The following is a 13,849-nucleotide window of genomic DNA, read 5'->3' as shown; positions in this document are numbered from 1 at the left end:
CTAAGTCATTTTTTTAAAGTTTTTAATTTCAGTTAGTTAATGTATAGTGTTATATTAGTTTAGGTGTATGATATAGTGATTCAACAATTCTGTACATCACCCGGTACTCACCACAATGTGTGCCCTCCTTAATCCCCATCACCTATTTCACCCATCCCCTTACCCACCTCCCCTCTGGAAACCATCAGTTTGTTCTTGCTAAATCATTTTTCCAGAGACTTTGTATATGGGGGGGTAACTTGGTACATTTATTGAGCTGATAAATTCATACATGGAAGAACATGTTGCAATTATTCCTATACAGCAGTGTTAGCTATGAGGAAAAGTAAGATTTTGGAATATAATTTCTACATACACATGAATAATCTATTTTTCTTAATTTACATTTTATAATTTTATTATACTTTGTTTAAGATTGTATTTTAGCTATGGAAGTTAATTTTGTTGGAAATATTAGAATATAATAATGATGCCTACCATTTATTGAATAGCTACCATTTAATGCAGGCTCTATAATGGATGTTTTATATAATTTTTATTTTACTTAACCCCATGAAATAGATGTTCAACTATTTTCCAGATAACAAAACTGAGGCTGATAGGTAAGGTAATTTGTACAAAGTTGCAGAGTTAGTAAATGATGAATCCAGGATTTGAACTTGAGCTTTCTCAGACTGTAGAATCAGTGCTCTTTTCTATCATATACTGCCATCCCTATATTAAACCACATTTTTAGAGGTGCCTGGGTGGCTCAGTCAGTTAAGCATCTGCCTTTGGCTCAGGTCATGATCCCAGGGTCCAGGGATTGAGCCCCACATGAGGCTCCCTGCTCAGCTGGGAGCCTGCTTCTCCCTCTCCCTCTGCCTGCCGCTCACCCTGTTTGTGCTCTCTCCCTCTCTTTCTCTCTGTCAAAATAAATAAATAAAATCTTTAAAAATAAATAAAAATTGAAAAAACCACATTTTTATGTAGTGCTTCACAAATAATAATGAATATATGATAATAGAAGCCCTTAAATTTAAGAGGACAGGAAACTATTCATGAATCTGAAAACTGACATCCTGCCTTACCACCAAACTCACATATACAAAACTACATGCTCTTTTTTTTTTTAATTAAGATTTTATTTTTTTCAGAGCAGTTTTAGGTTCACAGCAGAATTGAGGGGAAGGTACAGAGATTTCCTATATACACCCTGTACCTACACATGCATGGCCTCTCCTCTTAATGACATCCCACACCAGAGTAATACATTTGTTAGAACTGATAAACCTACATTGACACATCATAATCTCCCAAAGTCCATAGCTTACATTATGGTTCCCCTCTTGGTGTTTTACATCCTATGAGTTTGGACAAATGTGTAATGAAATGTATCCATCATTATGGATTTTCTAAGAGTTTTCTATTGTACCTGTTCATCCCTTCCACCACTCCCAAGCCCTGCAACCTAATTTTACTGTATCTGTGATTTTGCCTTTTTCAGAATGTCATATAGTTGGAATCATTCAGATTGGCTTCCTTCACCTAGTAATATGCATTTAAGGTTCTTCCATGTTTTTCACAGCTAGAAAGATCATTTCTTTTCAGTGCTGGATAATATCCCATTGTCTGGATGTACCACGGTTTATCCATTCACCTACTAAAGGACATCTTGTTTGCTTCTAATTTTTGGCATTTTATGAATAAGCTACTATAATCATCCAAGTGCAGGTTTTTGTGTGGACATAAGTTTTTAACTCCTTTGGGTAATTACCAGGGAGCATGATTGCTAGATCTTATTGTAAGAGTATGTTTGCTTTTATTAGAAATTGCTAAACTATCTTCCAAAATCGCTGTCCCATCTTGCATTCCCACCAGTAGTGTGTGAGAATTCTTGTGGTGTTACACCTCTTCATCAACATTGAGTGTTGTCAGTGTTCCAGACTTTGGCCATTCTAATAGGTATTTAGTGGTATCTCATTGTTTTAATTTACATTTCCCTAATGACAAATGATGTGGAGCATCTTTTCATATGCATATTTGCAATCTGTAGATCTTCTTTGGAGAGGTGTCTGTAGGGGCCATTGGCCCCTTTTTAAATAAGGTTGGTGTTTTTCATTTTTTAAGATTTTATTTATTTGAGAGAGAGAGATAGTAAAAGAGAGAGCACTAGTGGGGAGGGGGGAGCGGGGAGAGGGAGAAACAGACTCCCTGCTGAGCAGGGAGCCCGATGTGGGACTCCATCCCAGGACCCCGGGATCATGACCTGAGCCAAAGGCAGATGCTTAACTGACTGAGCCACCCAGGCACCCCGGTTGGTGGTTTTTTTATTGTTGAGTTTCAGTAGTTCTTTATGTATTTTGGCTATAGTCTTTTATCAAATCTCTCTGTTGCAAATTGAGTGTTTGTACTGATGAACATAGAATATCTCTTCATTTATTTAGTTATTCTTTGATTTCCTTATATTCCTCATACAGATCTTGTACATATTTTGTTAGATTTCACTAATGTGAATAATATTTTGTTCTTAATTTCAAATTCTATTTGTTCACTGCTGGTATATAGGAAATCAATTGTCTTTTGTATATTAACCTTGTATCCTACAGCCTTGCTATAATTGCTTATTAGTTCCAAGAGATTCTTTTTTTTCCCAATTCTTTCAGATTTTCTACATAGGTGATCATGTCATTTGTGATCAGACACTTTTATTTCTTCCTTTCCATGCCTATATTTAAACATTCCTTTCAGATACGAGCTTAATAACCTCTGACCTTGAGCAGTGTTTTTCACACTTCAAGTCTTTACACAATAATATGGTATAAAATCAGTTTAGTGGGCTGCAGTAATTATTTTATTTTTAATGAAAAAGAATAGAATGGAATAAAAATCTCAGAATTCATCACATATAGTAAGCATAGTATTTTTGTCTGACACTTCCTTTAGTTATGTGGATATATGTGCTTACTCAATCTTGATATAAAACATACTTTTAAGAAAACAAAAAAAACCCATATTTTTAAACTGTAGGTCATGATAAAAATGAGAAACCCAAATCTCGTGGGCCATCTTTGAAAAAGTTTTGTAACCTCTATGCCAACTCTTTCAGTGCCTAGCCATCTGTTATATCATCAATTTGTTGGTCACTTGTCAGATATTTATTGAATGTCTGAACTGAGTATATTCATAGTGACGGAAAAGGCTAAGCTTCTTCCGTCATGGAGTTTACATTATGGTGGGAAGAGACAGATAAATAACTAGAGTGTGAAAACTGTGTGGCACAGTAGAGGATAATTTAAATATGTGAAGGCTTGAGTGATTTGAGGAGGGGACATTTGAACTAAGATTTGATGTGTGAAAAGGATCCAGTCAAATGAAGAACCACAGAAAGAATTATCTCTTTAAAAAGAAAGTTATTGCACAGCGGCAGCTCCAGAGCAGAGTATGAACTGCGGCGGCCGGAGTCATGGCAGGGCAGGCGTTTAGAAAGTTTCTTCCCCTCTTTGACCGAGTTTTAGTTGAAAGGAGTGCAGCTGAAACTGTAACCATAGGAGGTATTATGCTTCCAGAAAAATCTCAAGGAAAAGTGTCACAAGCAACAGTAGTAGCTGTTGGATCAAGCTCTAAAGAAAAGGGTGGAGAGATTCAACCAGTTAGTTCAGTTAGTGTGAAAGTTGGAGATAAAGTTCTTCTCCCAGAATATGGAGGCACCAAAGTAGTTCTAGATGATAAGGATTATTTCTTATTTAGAGATGGTGACATTATCGGAAAGTATGTGGACTGAAATCATTATTAAAATGGCATGGAAGTGAAGCTGCCCATTCCAGTGAAGTTGTGAAATCTTTCATCATGTAAATAATTTTCATGTCTCTCTTTTATAATAAACTAATGGTATCCAAAAAAAATAAAAAAGGAAAAGAAAAAAAGTGGGGCGCCTGGGTGGCTCAATCGTTAAGCATGGAATTGAGCCCCATGTTGGGCTCCCTGCTCGGCGGGAAGCCTGCTTCTCCCTCTCCCACTCCCCCTGCTGTGTGCCCTCTCTCACTGTGTCTCTCTCTGTCAAATAAATAAATAAAATCTTAAAAAAAATATATTTGTTGAAAGTGTGAACCAAATGAAAAACTAAACACCACCTTTTTAAAAAGTCTGGGTACTTGAAGTGTAAGCCTCATTTGTCACTGTCTGCGACTCCTGGTAAATTTAAATATTCTTTACTAATTCATTTTCATAATCTCTACAAAAGATAAAAGAATAGTATCTCTTTCTACTTCACAAGGATGTCAGAAAAATAAGGGAGAAGGAAATATAACACAATGCTTTAAAAACAAAATCTCTGAAATCAAAATGTCTAGGTGCAATTCTTGGCTCTGTTACCTATTAGCTGTGTGACCATGGGCAATTCATTAATTTGTCAGTTTTCTCAACTGTAAAATAGGGGTGATAATACTTAACTCATACAATAATTATGGAGAGTAAATGAAGAAAATCCATGTTAAATCACTTAGAATCCTGCTTAATAAGCAGTAAGTGCTCAATAAACATTCAATGATAATTACTTACATATGTAAAATTCACACATAGGTAAAGTAACTGGTTTTAAAAATCTACTTGGCAGATAGATCATTTAAATCTCAAGTATTCTGAATTTAAAATCAATACACTGGAACAAGATAGAGCTATATACATTCTCCATAATTTTTAGAGCCTAAAATAATTAGGAAACAAAGTTTATCACAAATAAAATACAGCATCAACATAATAACTTTTTTTTTTTAAGAGAGGGAGAGAGAGAATCTTCAGCAGGCTCCACACCCAGCACTGAGCCCAACACAGGGCTTGATCTCACAACCCTGAGATTGTGACCTAAGATGAAATCAAGAGTCTGACGCTTAACCAACTGAACCACCCAGGCGTCCCCAAAATAACTTTCTTTTTATTTATTTATTTTTAAAGATTTTATTTATTTATTTGACACAGAGAGACACAGAGAGAGAGGGAGCACAAGCAGAGGGAGAGGGAGAGGCAGAGGGAGAAGCAGGCTTCCCACCGAGCTGGGGGCCCAATGTGGGGCTCGGTCCCAGGACTCTGGGATCATGACCTAAGCCGAAGGCAGACGCTTAACGACTGAGCCACCCAGGCACCCCTCAACAAATATTTTATTGGTCATCCCTTCTGTTTAAGGCACTCTGTATTTTTTAAATAAAACTTAAACTTTTATCTAAATTATATTAGTGTGAATTCAACATCAGAAGTTACTTACTAAAACATCTCTCTTTCTAAGATTTTATTTTTACATAATATCTACACCCAACGTGGGGTTCAGACTCAAAACCCCGGGATCAAGAGTCGCATGCTCTACTGACTGAGCCAGACAGGTGCCCCAAAACATCTCTTATTCTATGTTGTGACATCTTACCATATCTGTAAAATATGTAACTTGGATTTTAAGAAACATGATGGCGGTGACATTTTATTGATGACTCTTTTATACCGCTGGTTGCATGTAACTTGCCACACTTTTCTGGAAAGCAGTTAGACTTCATCAAGAAATGTTCATTCCCCTTTACCCAGTAATTCTATTAACAAAGATCTGTATGCAGGTTTTCATCAAAATGTTATTTGTCAAAATGTTATTTGTAATAGCAAAAACTACAAAATGGTAATTGTGCAAAATGGAGGAATGAGCAAATTATACCATAAATATACTTGTTATGTAGCCATTAAAACTTATCTATACAATGATGTCTTGAAAGAATATTGAAAGGACATAGGAGAATGTTCACAATGTCCTTTTGTATAAAAAGAAGGATATAAAATATATATGGCATATAAACTCCATTTTGAAATGATACAGACTTTTTTTTTTAATACATTGAAAAAGACAGAAAGGAAAATCATCAAAATAGTAGCAATATTTATCTCTAAGTGGTGGTATAACAAATGGCTTTTATGGGGTTTTTTCCCTTTATTCATTCTGTTTTAAAAATATGACATGTTAAGATAAATACTTTAAACTAGGGAAATTTTTGGTATCCAAAATAAATATTTTTAGCACGTTGTTTTCTTAGTGTACCCAAAAAAACTTGACTTCAGTCTCTCTAAGATAACATGTGTATGTGTGTGTGTTAAGGAGAGAGATGTGGTAAGAACTCTTCACTTCTACAGTTGATATTACTAGCTTGTGCCTAGGTGTGGAATAAATGGCATATTTAATAATAGCAGTCCTGTTCACACTGAGAAGACATGAAATTCTCAATGACTACTGTTTGTAATTGATGAGTAATAATCATGGTATCTCGGGTGCCTGGGTGGCTCAGTCGTTAAGCGTCTGCCTTCGGCTCAGGTCATGATCCCAGGGTCCTGGGATCAAGCCCCGCATCGGGCTCCCTGCTCGGCGGGAAGCCTGCTTTCCCTGTCTCACTCCCCCTGTTTGTGTTCCCTCTCGCACTGTCTCTCTTGCTGTCAAATAAATAAATAAAATCTTTAAAAAATAAAAAAAAAATAATCATGGTATCTCATAAAATATCTCATTGTTTCTTGGACTGCCACCAATGTGACTTGGGTTGGTCTCGTATTCATTTATTGTTATAGTTGTTGTTTTTCCCAGAAAGAGCAGCTCCATGCTGCATGGCTAGCTGGTCACTTTGTTGCATTTGTTTCCCACTTACCCAAAGTTGTATCCTACTGCAAATGAAACCGTGCTTTAAACAGTCCCAAAGATAATTTCTTTACCCTTCCTCTTTCAGGTTATCTTTTGCTGCATAAAAAAAATCACTTTACTGGCATGAAACAGCCATTGGTTATGCTCACAGATTCTGTGATCTAGGCATTAGGATAGGATACTGTGGGAATGGCTTATTTCTGTTCCACGACGTCTGGGACTGGGTTTTGGCCAGGACCTCTGCTAGACCATCATTTGGAATACCCACACATAGCCTCTCCATATGGTCCCTCCACTTGGGCTAGTTTGGGCTTCCTCGCAGCATGGTGGCTGAGTCTATGAGCAAATGTCCCAAGAGAGTAAAGGAGACATGCATAGCATTCTTATGATCTAGCTTTAAAAGTCATGTTGCATCACTTTGCTATACTGGTGGCCTAAGCAGACAGAAAGCTCCAGCCAGGTTTAAGGAGCAGAGACATAGACCCCACACCACTGAATGAGAGGTATAGGAAGAGCATGTGGCATAGGAGATACTGTTGCAACTGCTTCTCCGTCATAGTTTAAACTCCGTTAGGGGTGCCTGGGTGGCTCAGTCAATTAAGTATCCGACTCTTGATTTCAGCTCACGTCATGATCTCAGGGTCATGAGATTGAGCCCAGCATTGGACTCCTCTCTCCCTTTCCCTGTCCAACCCCTCCCCCCAAAATAAAATAAAATAAAATAAAATAAAATAAAAAATAAACTCAGTTTTAAAACTTTCTTGTGCATTCTACTGTAGCTTATTTTTCAGATAAGTCAAGCCCTGTATAGATGTGTTAATGAAGAGCATCAGTTTAATGAACTAAATGTTATATTCTATGACTATTGTTCTAGTTTTGACACTTGATACTCTGTGGGGTTTATAGCTTATATTAATGAATTGATGTAAGAAGGAGAATATAAAATGGCAGATCAGTTCAGTTGCACAAATACAGAAGTTAGACCTTCCTGTTGCTTTTTAAATTTTCAGTTTAGTATGCAGTTTGATAATCAGGTTGATATTTTTTCCAAGGACATTGATAGTTTTCTTAATTTGATCATTTTCTTCTTTTTTTTTTTTAAGATTTTATTTATTTGACAGAGAGAGACACAATGAGAGAGGGAACACAAGCAGGGGGAGTGGGAGAAGGAGAAGCAGGCTTCCCGCTGAGCAGGGAGCCCGGTGTGGGGCTCGATCCCAGGACCCCAGGATCATGACCTGAGCTGAAGGCAGACACTTAACGACTGAGCCACCCAGGCACCCCAAACCCACTCATTTCTGATAGCTCTTGTATGTACAGATTAGAATTGTTTAGCAATACTGTCCATATTTTGGAAAACTAGTATAGCCAACTTGGGACACAAAAGGAAAAGGGAAAATGCCCAATTTCATCTCTGGAGCAATTGAATGTGAATTAAGTGATACTAAAACTGGAAAATGCTTAATTTCTCTAAATCTGTTTTTCCATTTATAAAATGGAAGCAAAATTCTTTTTTTTCGTTGTGTGACATTCAAATTAATAGGTGTCCACGGTGAAGGGAGTAAGGGAACCATGACTAATGCCATTCCCACTTCAGTGGCAGCATCTCTTTCACTCTGAAGAGATCAAAAGACTTCTGGTAACTAAAAAGAAGGTCTAACTGAAAAAAAAAAAGCTGGCATCTAATTTAGTGAACTGATTGCTACTATTTTCACTTGTTTATGCGCTTTAATTTGTGCCTTAATTTATAGTGCTCTTATTTTAAATTTTATTGTAAATTATCTTACCCATCATAATGTAGGCCACTGTACTCAAAGTCAAGTTGCTGGAGGGGAGAGGTATACCTGCTGCTACCCACTGCTTTTTGTGCTCTTAGTTTACCTGAGAATTTCCATGAGTTTAAAAAAAAAAAATTGGTACCCAGGAGTGACCTTAAGTATTGAATAAATGAGACATTGACCTTAAATCTTTAAGAGTTCACTGAAGAGCTTACTGTTCCATACTCAAGATTGACTCCACGCTGATTTAGGACTTTGTCAGCAAATTCTATCTTTTCTCCTTCTGAACTCTGCTTCTTTTTTTTTTTTTTTTTTTTGAGAGAAAGAGAGCGTGAGCAAGTGGGGGGAGGGAGAGAGAATCTTAAGCAGGCTCCAGACCCAGCACCGAGCCCAACGTGGGGCTTGATCTCACGACCCTGAGATCATGACCTGAGCTGAAATCAAGAGTTAGATGCTTAACCGACTGAGCCACCCAGGTGCCCCTCAACTCATTTCTATAAAATTAACCTAGGACCCTCTGATGCATACCAAGAAGAATGAGAAGAGCTATTTTAATAATTGATGTTGGAGTACTTGAGGCATATAGTGCATGGGACAGTGTCCATGTACTGAGTATAGGTTTACTTCCTTTTAAGACTTTTGTGTCTAGTTCTGGGCTGAGAGAAAGTGAGAATTTACAGAGGATTCAGAGAAATAAAGTATTGGAAGCAAATATCTACATATATGGAAAGACAGGCTTATAAAATATAAAGAAGAGAAAACTGGGAAATAGTGTAAGTACTAATTTGAGTATATGAAAGCTCAAAATCTTTCTGGTAACTACTTGCACTTACCAAGAGAATAAACTTCCCAACTTTGCAGCATGGCCTTATACCAAGGTCCTTGCGAATCCTGTTCCCTCCCTTTCTATCCTTATCTCTCTCCTCTCTCTCATTATTCACACCACATTCGAGCTCCACTAAGTTGCTTACAGAGAGAATGTGGCATACTCTTCAATTCCTGCGTCAGGCATTGGCTGTTCTCCCTCTGAAATGCCCCTCTTTCCTTGTTAGTTTCCACTGAAATACCTCTTCTAGGAATATCTGTCATGACTCCTAACAGTAAAGCTAATTCTCCTTCCTGTATCTTTTTCTAATATGCTGTACATATCTCTCCCATTGCATTTATCCCATACCGTTATCTAATTACACATCTTTCTCCCACTCAGCTGTGAGCTGTTCAAAGTACAAGAACCCGGTATTCCCATCACCAAGTTTTAAGTAAATGTTTATTCAATGAATAAATGAAGGGAATAATGACAGGCTATTTTTTCATATTTTCTCAGTGTCAACTAATAAAAACATGAACTTAAACATGAAAAATTTGGGTTACTATAGGGAGTTACTTGGTAGTAAAGGTTTGTAAACAGGGAAGATATCTGTCTGAAAGTCTTTAAAGCAGAATTGATTATCACTGAGCAGAAAAGGTTGAAGTGTCCGTTCCCATTTCTTGAGTCAGTTACAGAGATGACATTGGCCACCTTGGGACTTACGGTTCCATGTATCATCCTTTTCTTCCTTTCTTGAATCCTACGTTGTGATACCTTTCTTTGTTGTTATGATGTGTACACACCAAATCCGTACACACACTTGTCCTTCCCATATGCTGGGACCTCTGATTAGAGTTCAGCTCCCAAGTCTGCCTTGAAGCACACCACTCTACCAACATGCCCTCTTGTATAAATTAGTATAGCTTTAGGCTGGAGGGCTGGGAAGCAATTTCTAAGACACTGAAAACAACTCTTGGTAATATTATCTGATGGATCCTTATGTACAGACTCTACTTAAGTTATCCTCAGGAAGGATTCAAGCTGTAACTTATTTTAAATGGCAACTCACAAACACAGATATTATAAACCTTTTAATTTTTCTTAATTTTTGCCAAGACCCGTATTGCATGTTTTAATGAGAACTTGCTAAGCTAGCACGTATTGCATTTAGATCTCTTAGTAGTTTATATGATTCATTTGTGTGTCTATGCCTTTAGATGTTCATTTAACCTGTTTCAGGTGTTTCCTGAAATTATTTTTCTTATGGAAAACAGATTTCATTGCTCTGAATCACTGTAATTTGTGTTTTTTTGCTTCCTATTCTTATTGTTCTGTGAAGATTTTCATATGTTACATTTTATTAGCGCAAATTTTAGGTATGATATTTGTTTCGTTCATAGTTTTCCACATGCACTTTTTTAAAATAATTTTTTTCAAAGTACAACTCGAGTTTGACAAGTTCAACAGTCTAGCCATTATATAATCCAAAGGAGCCTCCTTCATTAAATAGTATATTTAAACACACAGTCTGAGAAAAATATAATAGTTTTTTTCAAGAAAAAAAATTCCTTTTTATTATTTTTCATTACTCATTTTCTCCAAACACTCTCTTCCTAAGAAATGCACAAAAAGACTTTAACAATCTATTTCAGACTCTTTTGCTTATTACTTTGCACTGGAGTATAATTGCTTTAAAAAAAAAACATTTAATAAATCCATTACTTTTAATAATGCTCATATAATTATATAGATCACTGAAGGAGATGTTTGCAGTTACTTGCTAAAGTTTAGGATCAATACACTCCAAGAATAAGGGATGAGAGTCCTGTTGCCCACAGTCCTTGAAATTGTCAGGATATTTGTGAAGCCCTTTGAACATATCAGAAGAATGATGCCATATAAGTTTAATTATTACTTTTATGTTTTTAAGAAAGAATAAAATCTATTTTATAAGTAGAAAGTCTAAAAATAATTGGGGCAATTCTTTATAAATATGTTTGTTTTTAGTTTTTTCAGCTGTAAATTATATAGCATAAAAAAATGGTTTGCAGATACTTGTTGGTACCCAGAAGTTTTTTTTTTAAAAGAAAGATCAGAAAAGAATGAAAACATTATAAAACAGACTTAAAGTTTTTTCCTCAATTTTAATCTGCAAGGATAATGAGTGACTCATTATAATCAGTTGGGGTAGGAGCCCATCCTCATGTAATAGGATCAAACTGCAAAATATTAGCAAGTCCTAGGTTTGCAGTATCCATCTTTAAAAGTTTGCGGGAATATTTGAATCCTCTAAATAAAACTGTACATGGGAAAGGAATTTCAGTTTGGTCAGTCTTTAGTTAACTGTAAGGACCAGTAATAAAAAAAAAAAAATACAGTGACCTTTTTTTTTTCCGGCTGGTCTTTGGTAATGAGTCCAAGTCTTATTTGGTGAGAACCAAAAGAATGTAAGCTGCTCTTCTGCAAATTAAACCTTTAACAGGTATTTTGTTGCTAGGAAGAGGTAGGACATCAACCTTGTACTTTTGATGTTAATTGGAAAATATTGATTTAAATGGGACTAGTCTGTCATGCTGATAATTGTAGCAGATTTGGATAAGATCACTAGATCTTTTCCAGATAATAAAATAAGCAGTTACCATCCAATTGGTAAAAAACACTAACCATCATTTTGTTAATTCCTGAAGATAGAAACTTTTTGCATAGTTTTTATGTTTATGTGTATCCTAAGTATGTACCATCATAAAAATACATATGACATAAGATTGTATTCTATGTTTATGAACACTGACTATGTTACAATGAAATGGCTAGCCTCTAGGAATTAAGCTTGAAAATTAAGGTCAGGCTAAAATTTTTATTTTTCCAAATTACACATGTTATCAATTCTATTACTAGGAAGAAGTAGGTTAACTTTGCATTTGTAATTTTAAAAGAAGAACATCAGATATTATAAAAAGAAATCTAAAACCTTTAATAGTATATGGAGTGAGAACTTTGTTTTATTTAGGGATTTTCATTCTCTATATGAACTGGAATGTCTATACCCAGGGCACTAAGATGAAAATGTATTCCTTATTTCTTACTCCAACACAATTGACAGAAGATTTAATGTACATAATCCGTTTCAGACCAGTAAGACACTTTAAATGTATAGCTAATCTTTTTTACAGTTGCATTTTATAGGAGAAGAATGCCAGTGTACTTCTATGTTCAGCATAAATGCCTCTGTACAAGGCAGTGGTTTTTATTCATTATGATTTAAATAATAGTTTATCTATTATGTCTAAATTTAAGTTGAAGTCTGCTACCTTAACAATGGCTACTAGACTTCTTAGAAAACATATTGTTAGCTTGCTAGCATATCTTCAAAGTCACACAAAACACCATCATTGTTAGGAGGGAAAAAAACTCAAGCATCTTTTCTATTATGTGGGCAAAAACCCCTAGCCTTAAAAGTCTTATTTATTTGAGATTGCTGTGAATTCATGAAGCTAAGGCTAGATGTCTTAGCATCAGGAACACTCCTTTTATGAGACTATTAATGGCCATAGACATTTTCCATACGGCTGTTCAGTGCAGTGTTGAACATCCCAGGATGATATCACCATTACTAAGAGCTGTATTTTATATTGCCTATTCTGTTATTGCTCAGCATGCACGAGGGTAGAGTTAAATCTTTATTCATTTCATTTTTTAATGTTTCTTTTGTTCTCCTTATCATGTTCTGGCTTTCCCAAGGATATATGCCTTGAACGAAAAGTCACATGTGCATTACTAATTGTATGCTATTGTATTTACAGTTCCTAGTGGTGGCACTGTGAAGCTACTAATTCCTTTGCTTCACTTGATGTAAAATAATCTGAGTGTCTTTGATAGCAGTGAAACAGTATTAATTGTTTTGTACATTTTTTGGTCACTCTTCTTAGGTGGTCTTCATAATCTATTAGAACTTTAAGCCAGATTTTTGTAATGTCATGCCTCCAGCAGTGATTAAATTGGTAATTAATGAACAGTCCTTGGCAATGTAAACCACATCCCGTTAATTTTCCCTTTTGAGTTTTTAGAAGTTGTCTTCTGTGTCAGAAATCATTGCGCCACCTTGCTATGGCCCCTTGGCATGAAACCACAACGACTTGATTTTTGCAGCCATTAGTAGATCAGAGCAGTAATTTCACAGTATTTTGGTCAAGGTAATTATAATACCAAGAACTGAGTAGATTTGAAAATTCACGAAAGAAGTCCAGGAATACCAGGTGAGCTTCCTTGTGTTCACTGGAACGTTATGATTAGTTTAATTGGTCTTTGTTTGATTTTAGCCGCAGAAACTATTTGTGCCACAGCAGCGCAGTGACTTTATACTTGAGTGTTTCTGACCTTCTTTGACAGGGGTGGGTGCAAAAATGAGCCCTTTGAAATAGTCCCCTTCCCAAAAAGGGGTTAAACTGCATTTAAAAAATTAACTATAGAAAAGAAAGCTCTCTAATTAATTTCTTAATATCTTACTCTATTTTGTGAAATGCTTAGCAAGTTTATTTTTGCTGTATATTTAAAATATTTGTAACTTTGATGTTAATTTTTTTAACTATTAATCTTCCCTGCCTCTGAGAGTGTTGATGCACT

The 13,849-nt window shown here is 35.9% G+C and overlaps 1 protein-coding gene and 1 pseudogene across 10 annotated transcripts in view; both read left to right on the top strand.

The window, feature by feature from the left end:
• Nucleotides 1-13,849, top strand: part of EHBP1 (EH domain binding protein 1) — a 416,635-nt gene that overhangs the window by 328,327 nt on the left and 74,459 nt on the right. The window lies entirely within an intron of this gene.
• LOC118552250 (10 kDa heat shock protein, mitochondrial pseudogene) lies at nucleotides 3,162-4,028 on the top strand (annotated as a pseudogene).

The sequence above is a fragment of the Halichoerus grypus genome, chromosome 10 (assembly GCF_964656455.1).
Source record: "Halichoerus grypus chromosome 10, mHalGry1.hap1.1, whole genome shotgun sequence".
In the NCBI taxonomy this organism is placed as follows: domain Eukaryota; kingdom Metazoa; phylum Chordata; class Mammalia; order Carnivora; family Phocidae; genus Halichoerus; species Halichoerus grypus.
This window is presented reverse-complemented; position numbering and strand designations above follow the sequence as displayed.